The sequence below is a fragment of the Lacerta agilis genome, chromosome 11, assembly GCF_009819535.1.
Source record: "Lacerta agilis isolate rLacAgi1 chromosome 11, rLacAgi1.pri, whole genome shotgun sequence".
NCBI lineage: Eukaryota > Metazoa > Chordata > Lepidosauria > Squamata > Lacertidae > Lacerta > Lacerta agilis.
The window spans coordinates 50240142-50253877 of record NC_046322.1 but is presented as its reverse complement, the minus strand read 5'-3'; the positions used below and the strand labels follow the sequence as shown (position 1 = coordinate 50253877).

The 13736-nt window shown below is 43.8% G+C and overlaps 1 protein-coding gene across 2 annotated transcripts in view; it reads left to right on the top strand.

Moving 5' to 3' along the window:
* Positions 1 to 505: 505 nt before the first annotated feature.
* The window catches only part of SYK (spleen associated tyrosine kinase), a 35819-nt gene continuing 22588 nt past the window's right edge, over positions 506 to 13736 (top strand). For both annotated transcript variants that reach the window (XM_033164350.1, XM_033164349.1), the window contains exon 1: positions 506 to 532. The gene's annotated coding sequence lies outside the window, so the exon portion shown is untranslated. The remainder of the gene's footprint in view (positions 533 to 13736) is intronic.

Genomic DNA, 13736 nt, shown 5'->3' with positions numbered 1-13736 from the left:
ATCGCTGCGGCGTGCGCAGAAAAAGCAGAACCTGCGCTTTTACTTGGCATGGAAATAAAAGCGAGGGCAGGGAAGGGGAGATTCCTGCCGAGCGCAGAGGCGCCGGGGAAGCGGCAACCGGGTCGGTCCCCATCTTCCCTAGCGCCTCCGTCCAACTCGGGGTACCGAAGGCCGGGCTCTTCTTCCTCGCCCCAAACACACACACACACACCCCGTTAAACCGCTCTTAAGCAAATGAAGGCAGCTGGCCTTGGCGCCGACGAGGAAGTGCCGCTCTGCCGAAACCCAGCCGCTGAGGAAACTCGAAAATGAGGAAGCGGGCGCTCCAGTCATCCTGAACGGACCCGGGGCTCCTCCGGCGGGGCCCCGGCAGGCGTGGCCCGCGAGAGACCGCCGAGCCTAGGCCGGCCTTCTTCGCCACGGACACTCGGGCTGCTGCTGCTGCTGCTTCGCGGAAAGGGCGCGGAGGAGGAGGCACGGCAAGCGAAGAAGGCGGCTCGAAGAAGGCAGTTTTCCCGCCCATTCCCCTCAGGTAAGAGACGCTTCTTCTCCCTCAGTTGAAGGAGGGGGGGGGGAGTATGGGAACGAAGGGAAGCCACTGCTTGGGGCCTGAGGGCAGGGCCGGATTTATAAGCTAAACTAGCTATAGTTTAGGGCATAGCTGTCTGTTCCCCACTGCTATATACCAGGCATGTCCAACAGGTAGATCGTGATCTACCGGTAGATCACTGGGCGTCTGCAGTAGATCACTGGTAGATCATTGGAAGAAGCTGAACAACTGTAGCTCCCCTAAAAAAAAGAAGCTGAACAACTGTAGCTCCCCTAAAAAAAAAGCTCAACATTTTACCTCCTCCCTGAAAAACTCAACAACTTTGACCCGAACCTCCCCCCCAAAATAGGCCTTCCTCCTTACTAAAAAAAAAAAAAGCTCAGCAACTTTGACCTGAACCCCCCAAAAGGGGATAGATCACTGCCAGTTTTTAACTCTGTGAGTAGATTGCAGTCTCTTAGGAGTTAGCCACCCCTGCTATATACATAGCTGTCAACCCCCCCCCCCCTGCTATTTCCCAATGCTATAATAAGGGCATTTCCCACAAAAAAGGGAAAGGTTGACAGCTATGGTTTAGGGCCCCATTCTCTTGCCCCCCCCCAAAAAAAAATTAAAGGGGAAAAAAACTGGATGTACATTTCCAAAATATAAGATAAAAAACAAATAAAATAAAACCTACATACAGCAACAGTGTTTTGTGTTGTGTGGGCTCCTATGATGTAAGTAATGGGCCCCGCCTGCTAGCCTAAAACATCACTGGTTTGCTCATTTCTAGATATAGGGTGCCTACATTCTGCATGTGCAAATGGCTTGAGATACCTCTGAGGTCCATAAATTACCATATAGCATACATTCAACACCAAAAAACAGCGACAATTTGTTGTTGACAAAGGACAGCTGGACATATAAAGGGCCCCATTAACTTCGGTAGTTTTTTTAGGGCCTCATGAAACCTAAATCCTGCCCTGCCTGAGGGGGTCGTTCGGCTGAAAGAATTCACACGGGAAAGAGCTGGGCGAGGAGAAGGGGGCCAAGAGGGGAAGGGGGCCAAGAGTGGTACATCTCTTCCCCCCCCCCCGCCATAAGTAAAAGTCATAATAATAATAATAATAATAATAATAATAATAATTTATTTATTTATACCCTACCCATCCGGCTGAGTTTCCCTAGCCATTCTAGGCAGCTCCCAACAGAATATTAAAAACACGATTAAACATCAAACATTAAAATCTTCCTTAAACAGGGCTGCCTTCAGATAAAAGTCAGATAGTCGTTTGTTTCCTTGAGATCTGATGTGAGGGCGTTCCACAGGGCGGGCGCCACCACCGAGAAGGCCCTCTGCCTGGTTCCCTGTAACTTGGCTTCTCGCAGCGAGGGAACCACCAGAAGGCCCTCGGAGCTGGACCTCACTGTCCGGGCAGAACGATGGGGGTGGAGACGCTCCTTCAGGTCAACTGGGCTGAGACCGTTTAGGGATTTAAAGGTCAGCACCAACACTTTGAATTGAGCTCGGAAACGTACTGGTAAAAAGGTAAAGGACCCCTGGACGCAAGAGTCGATACCCAGCAGGCATTAATCGGGCCAGAAATAAAGCCACAAGGGGCAGTGCATGAATGGCAGAGTGATTTGGCACCCCGGCATTACATTGGACCAGGGTGAAAAAAGGGCAAAGGACCCCTGGATGGTTAAGTCCAGTCAAAGGCGATTATGGGGTTGCAGCGGTCATTTCGCTTCAGCGGCGTTTGTCCGCAGACAGCTTTCCGGGTCATGTGACCAGCAGGACTAAGCCGCTTCTGGGACGGGACACCATGATGGAAAGCAGAGTGCACAGAAATGCCACTTACCTTCCCACCGCAGTTGTACCTGTTTATCTACTTGCACGGGCGTGCTTTCGAACTGCTAGATTAGCAGGAGCTGGGACAGAGCAACGGGAGTTCACCCCGTTGTGAGGGTTTGAACCGCCAACCTTCCAATCGGCAGCCCCTATCTGGACAGTGATAGCCTAACAGCTGTTGACTATGCTCTGGTAGCCTCAAGGTCAGATTACTGCAAAGGGCTGCCTCTGAAGATGGTTCGGAAACTTTGGCTAGTGCGGAATTCAACTGCCAGGTTGCTCAACAGAGCAAGACGGTTTGAACATATTACACCGATCCTGGTCCGACTGCACTGGCTACCAATTAGTTTCCGGGCCCGATTCAAAGTGCTGGTTTTGACCTATAAAGCCTTAAACGGCTCAGGACCGCAATACCTCAAGGTCCGCCTCTTTCCATATGAACCTACCCGACCCTGAGATCATCTTCTGAGGCCCTACTTCATGTGCCCCCTCCTTGAGAGGTTCGGAGGGTGGCAACACAAGAATTGGCCTTCTCTGCAGTGGGTCCCCATCTGTGGAATGCTCTCCTCTGGGAAGTCCGTCTGGTGCCTTCATTATACACCTTTAGGTGCCAGGCAAAATTGTTCCTTTTTAACCAGGCCTTTGGTTGATTTGATTGACATCCTATGCCCTTTTAAAATGTGTTTCTTTTTGGGTGGCTGTGTTATTGGGTTGTTATTTTGATTATATGTATTGTGGTTTTATATTTTTATTTTGTTCTGTGAACTGCGCTGAGACCTCCAGGTATAGGGTGGTATATAAATTGAATAAATGAATAAATAAACAAAGTGGCACTTTGGCTTAGACCACAGCGCTCCCCGCTCCCTTTATGTTAGAAAACATTAACCTCTTTGCAGGGGTGCCAAGCTGAATAAAAGACTGGCAGGGGGCAGGTAAGCCCCCCCCCACCCCACACAATTGATCACAGGACACACCTCTTTGAATGGCAATGCTCATCAACTTTGGGGGCGACCCAGCCATGGGATTGGGGGGGGGGAACAGCTCCCCCCCTAAATAAAGTAAGTAAGTAAGTAAATAAACAAGCGCTTAACTAACTGACCAATTGCATCACAGATAGCTCAGTTCTGACCCCCCAACCATAAGCCTGACCCCCCTGAAATAAATCCTGGCTATGCTCATGGACACAACTCCTTCAAATCAGTGCCAGCTGACCAAATAGTTAGAGCTGGCACCGGCCTTTTAGGGACCCCGTGACAATGGAGTCAAATAATATTGATTTGAGCTTGAAAGAAAATTACAACCAAATCTTAGGAGATAATTTGTGAGGGTGGGGTCCTGAGATTTTGACAGCCTAGGGGCCTCCATGGGGTTTGATCCGACACTGCCCTAAATATTTTACAGGGAGCGGGAAGGGACTTTGGCTGCTAAGGGTTGGCTCCTTTGCCCTTTTGGATGGAGCAGAGGAAGAAGGCTCAGGATTGGGGGTTGTCTGTGAAGGACCAGTGAGGGGGATCCTGTAGCCCCTGGCACTATGTGCCCTTTTCTCTTACTTGGAAGCAGAGAAGTCCCTGGGACTTCCTTCTGGGTAAACATGGAGTCCTGAATTGGACCGTGAAGGCTGCTCTCCTCACCAATAAATGCACTTCAGACCATGTTTTGAAGGCGATCCATTAGTTTGTTGCCCAAATACTGTGTGCCCTCATGCTGTAGGACTGCTGTTTTAAATGAGTAATAAATCTTAACCTTACATTTCTATGGGCTTGATGGGAATGGGTGAAAAATTCTATAATACCAAGAAAGGGTTCTTGGTGTAGCTTGGTCTAAAGCAATAAAGGGCACATGCAACAACAACAACAAAAAAGCAAAAAAAAAAAAAACCCTCTCTTGCAGCCATTCTTTTTTCTCTGTGCAAGTCTGTGGTCATTCCTCTTTTGGTTGTTCCTCCTTGTAGTTCCCTATAGCAGAATCTGAGCAAAAACACTAAATGCATGGAAGGATTTCATAATTGCTCCACTTGGTTTCGGTCTCAACAATAACGCAGTTTATTCGTATTGAAAGAAGCATGATTTTTTATTTTAATAACAGCATGATAAAGTTTGGGGGGAGCGGGAAGAGGAGCTGGACATGGGGGGCGGGACCCAAGCCTGTCTTTTGTAACATTCTTGTGCGGACCTTAATTTGGTTAATACAGTTGAATGCAAAACAGAATTCAGGTTTCACTACTGGGGCAAAGGAACATCAAGTTTGTTTCTACATTGTAGAAGTTTGCTTGAAGTGAAACATCAAACACATCATTTTTACAAGGTGCATTTGGGTTAGCCACACTCCATTATGAAATTTTCAACTTCTGCTACATGCAGTCAGTGTGATAAACGGGGAAATATTTTCAGGGCTGACATTTATAATTTTATTTTTGCTCCTTTGTGCTTCCTGTGTGAAGAAATAAACAATCTAATTCAGCCATGCACTTATTTCTGTATGTTTTTATTTATTGGACATATTAGTCACTTTTAAAAAACAAAATGTAAACTCAAAGTGACCTACAATTATTTAGTCTAATGCAACTAAAATATGGGACTGTCTTGGTCCAATAGGTTCAAATCAGTGCTGCAAAATTGTTAACTGGGAGCAGGCAATTTCAACATATCGCACCAGTGTTTTAACAGCTAAACAAGCTCCCAGTCTTTCTGGACCCAATTCATTGTCTTGGTTTTAACATTTAAAGCACAACAAGCTGGGACCAGGATACCGGAAATATCTCCTACTCCAAACCTTAAGATCCTCTTCAGAGGACCCATGAAGTGAAACAGCTGGTACCAGGGGGAACGTGCTCCCTCAGGAGGGCCACAGTATTTTCTTCAAGGCCATCTGGGTGCCAGGTTTAGTCTTCCAGTCCTTTTTCACAAACTATGTTTAGTACAGTATTCTGAACTATTGGGGTTTTCCCCCTCTTTGCTGGCAGCTTTTATGCTGGAAGCTGGGGTGTTTTAAGATACTGTGTTTTTAATACTATCATGTAAGCCACCCATAGAACAATGTTACTGTGCTGCTTTTTATAAATACAGCAATAAAATATATAAGTAAACCTTAAGACTTGATGGTTGCAATGTGCTCTATACAGGGTTACCCTTGCACCCAGTACAGAAGCTACAACTGGTGCAAAATGCAGCGGCTAGCCTGCTGGCAGGGACAGACTATGGCCAACACACAGCTGCAGTGCTTAAAAGCTTGCACTAGCTGTGCTCATGCATTACTGGTATTCAAAGTTCTCGTATTAATTTACAAGGCCCTCCATGGTATGGGTCCAGGAGATCTTAAGGACTGCCTGATCTTTTATATCCTAGCCCAATTACCAAGATCTATGCAGGAATCTCTGTTGGTGGTTCCCAATGATTCAGAGGCACAGCTCGTAACTACTAGATGTGCATTCAGTATGCTGTGTCCAGCCTGTGGAATTCCCAGCTGAAATTGTACAGGCACACTCCTTGCTAGCTTCAGGTGCATGACTAAGTCCCTCTTCTTCCAGCAGACCAGGTTTTATGATAAAGTTTTAATGTTTTATTATCCTATCTTTGTCCTGCGTTTGTTTTCTGTAGATTGTTTTTATGTACAGTGCCAAGAAATGCGAACAATTAAGTGGTATAAAATTGTCTTCAACAAACAAATAAAAGATAGAATGTAGCTAGACATCCCAGATGGGGTTGTATATCCCAGTTTGCATCAAGAGAGACATCTAGCAATTAAGTGTTGCCTGAACAGTACAGTGCGTATGTGCATTATCCTGTTTATGATTTTCAATCCAGAAAGATAGAAATCAGTGTGCAGAAATCTGTTTCTGCGTGTAGATCTTTCTTGTTGAATGATGGTGAATATGTTTAAAAAGTATTATTTTATTCCTTGTCAATATAAAAACTGAGCTCAAGAATTAGAACACTTCTGATGGGCGGAGCAAGTCTTCTGCATTTAACAACTGAGGTTATTTGCGCCTCCCAAGTCAGTCCTAGCTTGGCCAGAACCTGGATAAGTTACTAACCAGGAAACCCGAGTGAATTCTTCTGAACTTTCCAGAGGGAGTTTGAGATACAAGCACAATAAACAGGTAAATAACATTATTGGAGATAGATAGATAGTCACTTCAGCAGGGGGTGCCTAGTTCTGTTCTAATGGGCTTTCTTGTATTTATTGTAATCGGCTTTTCAAAACCGAAAGGGCAAGTTACAGGATTCACTTCTCCATCTGTAAAAGTTGCAATATAAAGAGTGGCTGTAATGCACGTAACAAATTACAAGAACAGCAGAAATAAAGGAGGAGGGGAACCTTTAATACTGATTGTCAAAGAAAAAAGACTGGCAAAAATTAGTAGGCTCTCACTTGTGTGTTCTGTTTTGTTTTGTGCAAAACAGAATGACTTTTGTTCCATTGTGATAGAAGTATTGTAAAATTTATCCAACGCCACTTTGGGGGGGGGGGGGATGAGACAGCTATTTAGTTTAAGCTGGCATGAATCCCAGAGATAAAGGGAACAATGTTGAAAGGAAAGGATAGAATTAACATTGTACTGGGAAGATACTTATTATAAAATTACACAATTTAAAACAGTAAGTACATAAACATTTTAAACTGCATTTACAAACCTTAATAAAGGTATTTAGCATACTTTCTAGTAGGATTGCTAACTATATACAGTGGTACGTCAGGTTACGTTACCTTCGGGTAACGTAATTTCAAGTTACGAATGCGGCAAACCTGGAAGAGTATGCTGGGTTTCGCTGCGCACGGATGCGCAGAAGCGCTCTTTCGCACCGTGTGCGTGCGCAGAAGCGGGGCCTCCGGATACGGACTTTTCGGGGTAAGTAGAGACCCCCAGGACGAATTAAGTTCGTATCTGGAGGGTCCACTGTACTATAGGGCTCTAAAGAAAATACTCCCCTAAACAAAATTTCCTAGAGGTCTAGACACAAGCATGAGTGAAATATAGCACAGCAAGTTTCGGGTATGCTACATTATAGATCCACAGATGAACAAATCTGATAGTTATGTGGCTGGTACTCAGCCAAAGATGTCTCACTTCATAATTTATTTGGGTTAGGGAGATACAGCTCCTTTCTACATAATATTCCACATGCTTGTCCACTAGCATTCATCCAAGTTCTGAACAAGGCCAAAGTTTGGTTGTGCAATGCTCAGAGTAGTACTTAGGGGTTGGTATGGTTGGTCTTTGCCAAGGGTTCAGGCCAGGAGGAAGGCGCAAAAATTGTGCCTCTCTTGGAACTTCTGCTTGAGGAATCTGGATGCCGGTGTGGGCTGTCTCAGCAGCTGCAGAGTCCCCTTACCTGTCCCTGTGAGGGCTTCTCTCCACCCTCTGGTCCCCTTGCTTGCCCCGAGAGCAGCCTTTCAGCTGATGTGGTGACTGAGAAACTTCAGGCGAGGTTCTTAATTTACGATAGCCAAGTCGCTTTTTCCTGGTTTCTTTCCCGGCTTGACCAATTTCCAGCACGTGCGCCACTGCGTTTACCCCAGAGAGCAAGGGCCATTGACTTAAGCAGGCTTACTTTTGAGTATAGGATGCACTGGGGTGCAACCTCCCAAGTTATTGCCTTTCTGCTGGCTCTTTGACCGAAGTAACAAAAAGGCAAGCGAGGTGTTGTCAGAAGTTCCTGCCTCTGACTTGCCAGATTTAGGCTGCGGTCCTGTGTACCTACTTTCATAGGAGTAAGCCCCACTGAACTTGGTTGTATTTACTTTTGAGTAGAATGCTGTTAAATGCCCAGTTCAAAAGTCATTTGTGATTATTGAATTATATCATATATTTTTTCTGAAGATGGGTGAGCGGGCGCTGATACATCTCCTTCCCAAGGGTGCCTAGGTACACCTCTGCCAATGCTGCATATCAAGGTGGATAAAAATCAATGATTTTTTAAATATATATAAAAATCAGATTTTTTATATTTAAATCAGATTTTTAAAATAAAATGCTTTTGGAGGAAAAATCTTTCTAAAGATAGTTTTCTATTTAAGTTACGTTATAGTCCAAAGGCTAATTCATCAGGTAATAAGGATTTTTTTAAAAAAAATTCATGTGTGGTAAAACTCAGCCTAAGTTTGTTTAACCACAACAGTTAACTCTGTGTTTCCACTCCACCTGCCTTGTCCTGCTCTACAGTTTTCACAAGGAAGTTGCTGCAAGAAAAACTCCGAGGGGGCTTTCTGGACATTAGGGTCAAGATATAAAAGTTATGGCAGGTGCTAGGCACTAATGCCACCAACTTTGCGGCTACTTTGGGATGTGAAGGTATTGTATACTGTTAATTGGAACTGTTGGTAAGCTTTGTAGGAATATAGGGAGCTGCCTTATACTGAGTCAAACCATCCATCCACCTGGCTCAGTATTGTCGGAGTAGACAAGGCAGAAGCTCTTCAGGGTTTCAAGCAGGGGGGCATTCTAAATCCCACCTGGAGTGCTGGGGATTGAACCTGGGACATTCTACATGCATACATTTCTATTTTTGATATATTTTAAATTAGCAGTTAAATGTCAAATGTCTTAGTGTTTATGTTGTAGATCTATGAGTTATTTATTATGAGTTATGGTGATTGTATTAGACTTGTGCGAAGCACTTTGAGCAAAAATGTGTATGGTCATGGGGGCACGTTTTCAGAGAAGCACAGGAAGTGTTTCTCAAAAACTGACAAAAGGGTATGATTCTTGTAAGACCAGAGTATAATTAGCATAGGCAGACTAAAGCCAATAAAGGCTTGAATATAACTTTTTGTTTGCATTGAGCATAGTCAGTTTCAAGTGTTGTATCAAGCTGTTGCTATTGTTACTGTTACTGTTACTGTTGTATTTATTAGTCTCTTCCCCTCAGAAAAATGAATCTCAGAGTGACTTAGAAAAATGAGTACACTGCAGTTTTAAGAATATAGACAAAGCAGAACTGGTATAGAGGAGGGCAAGAAATGAGTGATATGTAAAAGAAATCCTAGGAGGAAAGAGTGAAGAAGTTGGGTATGTTTAGCCCAGAGAAGACTAAGCAGGTGAAGCATGCGCAAGATAGAACTTTTTCAAATAGTTTTGGCTCTCAGTGATACAGAAGAAGACAAAGGGCATGACTAGATCGAATGGGCTTAAGTCACGAGAGGGTTAGAGTTGTGCCTGGATGTTAGGAGAGGTGTCTTCACAGAAATAATAATTCAGTAATGGAATCAATAAGCTGGGGGGATGATGGGCTCTCCCTTGCTGGAGGTCTTAAAGCAGAGACTAGACGTCCATCTTTTGGATTCTCCATGCTGAGCAGAGGATTGGAATAGGTGGCCAGAAGGCCTTCTCCAACTCTTCTACAGCACAGCCTTCCCAAATTTGATTTCCTCCAGTTGTTTTGGACCACAGCCCTCACAGGCCCTCACTACTGGTCATTCTGCCTGTGATTAATGGGAGGTAAAGTGAAAAAAGGTGAAGACAAATACAGGCTTCAGTTCTGCCTGTTTTAAAGGCATATTTTCTCACAATCTGTACTTTGCTCTAATATGTACTGAATTTGCCTAATTCCTGCCTATGAACTGCAGCTCAAACATTTGGTGAAAAGTTCAGTGGCTTCTACAGTAGATCAATCATTAACTTTTATGTAAATTTATTGACCTGTAATCTGGACAGGGTGAGAAGTGTCTTTGCATCGCTACTTCTAAGAGGATAATTTTCTGAGTGTTGCTAGTGAGTTACTCTCACTTGACACAGCAAGCAATGGTCCTTCCTTTGTAGTGACCTCTTCCAGCCCAACATCATTGGACTAATATTACACATCTGTGGCGCCACCTGAATTGGAATACAGTGTACAATTCTGGCCACCTCACACAGAAAAGACATCCGAGAGGTGGGAAAGGTTCAGAGAAGGGCAGGCAACCCAAAAGATCACAGGGACAGAGCAATTTCGTTATGAGGACAGGTTACAACGATTGGAGCTTTTTGTTTAGAGAAACGGCAAGTAAGAGCAAACATGATAGAGGTGTGTAGCATGGTATGGAGAAATTGGATAGAGAAAAGTTTTTACCTTTTGAAAAATTACTTTAACTTGAAGACATTCAGTAAGGCTGAATGTTGGAATATTCAGAATAGGCAGTAGTAAGTAGTTAAACCATGGAATTCACTCCCTCAAGAGATTTAATTTAAAAGATTAGACAAATTCAATGGATACAAGCCAGTCCCTTTGTTCTACCTCCACTGCTGGAGACAGTATTCCAGTCGAATTGTATTCTACCATAGGCTTTTATGGTCCTCGCACCAAGCATCGGCAGTGAATGCCAGTAAGATGTCTATGCAGGCCATAATGTGTTTCTTCACAACAAGAGGTAACTTGCATATTCCCTCTGCCCTTAAGGTCTTCAATGCCAAAATTATATCTGAAGAAGTGTGCATGCACACGAAAGCTCATACCAGGAACAAACTCAGTTGGTCTCTAAGGTGCTACTAGAAAGAATTTTCGATTTTGTTTTGGCCAAAATTATAGCTCAGTTGCTCTATGGAATTCCAATCTTGCTGCTAGGGTTTACCCAGATGGTAGAACGAGTGCAGGCAGCTTTTCTTTTCAAGATTTTTGCTGTTCCACGCTGTGTACCCTATACAGCCTTGTGCCTAGAGGGAGGTCAACACAAGGTAGAGACTGTTGCTTGGGCGAGATTTCTTTTATGCTGGTTAAATGTCTGCCTCACAACAGATAAAAGATCTTCTCAGCAAAGTTTTGTTAGACTCCTTTCTCTCTCCAGGGCAACAACAGTTGAACATAAAGTTACTAGCAACTTGGGCTGTCAATAGAACTTTTGCGCTCGATGTCTCTACCAACTGCCAATGCTATAATAAAAAACTAGGTTGTGGGGTATTGAACACCAGGAACTAACAGCAGCAGCAGAGAAAACATGTTTCCCACTTTACTTTCAACTCTCTTGGGCACATGAAATTAACCACAATTATCTTGAATTTTTGCTTAACCCTCAAGAAAGAAGGGCATTTTCATTAGCCAGGTTTAACTCAAATCCATCAAACGGGAAGGTTCTCGGGCATGGTAGAAGGAGAAAGAATTTGCCCATGTGAAGACCATCAGGTGGAAACTCTCACACACATGGTTCTTAAATGCAAACTATATGTAGATCTCCGCCAGCAATTCCTTGATCAACTCTGCATCCCCAAATGGAAACCAGAGTTGGAGGCCATACATTTCCTATTATTGGGAAATGATCAGGAACTTACCGAGTTAGTGGCAAAATATCTTTTATCTAGTGTTCTGTCATCGAAATACATTGCAGACATCTGTTCTCCCTGGAGACCCAGAGACGTGACATTAGTCTGCTCTGCCTCTCATCTTTTGGGGCCATTCCATTGTCACGGGTGGGACACTTTGACCATGTTTTTTGGTATTCACACATGTGTAACAATGTAAATATACATAAAAATTAACAACCAAAATTTAAACTATGTTCTTAATAAGATGCTGAACATTTTACTAATTTTTTATTATTTTTATGGATATTTTTGACAATTTTATTAAATGTTAAAAGTGTTGTCACGGGACATGGAGGTTGAGATAAGTTTGATTTATGGAAAAACTCTGTGAGTTGGGAGGTGAATCAATGATAAACTCAGCATATCTGTTTAAATCAATGTTTATTGGTTACAACTATGTAATCAGGAATTAAGTTTAAGAAATTTAACAATACAAAATTAAGGAAAAAATGCTGTCACGGGTGGGACAATCATCAGAAAACTTTTAACTTGAACACTTCTGTGAAGACTACGTGGGTGGACTTTTGAAAAGAAGGTCCATAAACTAAACTTCTTTTGTCTTTAACTTTTAAAAAAATGGTTAGACTGCACGTTTGGAATCTTCCTCACCAAAGTCCAGCGCTCGTCTAGCATTCTTATCAGGCTCATTTTTCATGGAATGGCCCTTTGGTAAATTTTTGTGCCACTGGGGAGGTGGTAATTCTGTACTGATATGTTATGGATGTTTCTATGTGATGCCAGTAAAAGGCTTGATGATGATGATGAATTCCAGTCGCTGGGAATAGCAACTGGGGAAGAATACTCAGCTCCTGCTGTTGGGCATTTTGCTGGCCAATGTGAGAACGGGGTTGCATGCAAACCATACATTTGAGCCACATAACTTCTCCCAAGACTTCCGGGATCTGACATTACCTCCTTTCAGAGCTACTATTACTAGCACTACAATTTCCAGGATTCTTGTGGGGGAGCAGAGTCCTGGGTTTAAATGTGCTTTAAATACCCCCCCCCCCCCGGAAGTTCACCTGGTACCTTCATTATACACCTTTAGGCGCCAGGCAAAAAGTTCTTTTTTTAACCAGGCTTTTGGTTGATTTGTTTGACATCCTGTGCACTTTTTAAATATGTTTTTTTTTGGGGGGGGGAGTTATTGGGTTGTTGTTTTTATGGTTTTATATTTTGATTTTGTTCTGTGAACCGCCCTGAGACCTCCAGATATACAGCAGTACATAAATGCAATAAATAATAAAATAATAATGGTGTGTATGCAGCCCAGGATGCTGGACCAGATGGGCTATTGGCCTTATCCAGCATGTTCTTATTGCTTTGCTTTTTTTATAAACATAAGAATAAAGCGAATGCTACCAAACTGACTTTTCTGGTACATTAGTGCTGTAAAGGGATCCCTGACCATTAGGTCCAGTTGCGAACGACTCTGGAGTTGCAGCGCTCATCTCGCTTTATTGGCCGAGGGAGCCGGTGTACAGCTTCCAGGTCATGTGGCCAGCATGACTAAGCCGCTTCTGGCAAACCAGAGCAGCGCATGGAAATGCCGTTTACCTTCCCGCTGGAGCGATACCTATTTATCTACTTGCACTTTGACATGCTTTCGAACTGCTAGGTTGGCAGGAGCAGGGACCAAGCAACGAGAGCTCACCCTGTTGCGGGGATTCGAAATGCCGATCTTCTGATCGGCAAGCCCTAGGCTCTGTGGTTTAACCCACAGTGCCACCCACGTCCAGTGACATGCGTACCTATACTGAAAGACTTCTGTTTCCTTGCTATTCCTCTTTCATTGTAGTTCTGTGTATGTCCCCTTAGCTTCTGTGCCCCCCAAAGGACTATAGGATGCCAGGCAAGAGGGTGATCCCTCTGTCTTCTTTGCTAGACCAAGCAACCACAATGACTCTTCAGCCATGCATTCCTATACAGAGGCTGGGGTATAAGCAGCAATACAGCATAAACTGATGTGCATGGCGGGTGATAGAATCAAGTTCTGGGATGTGCTGCCCCTGCCTGAAGTTTTTCAGTGCACTGGCTCATGTGATTTGGGCCTTTGCTTAGATATAGTGGGGCTCTGG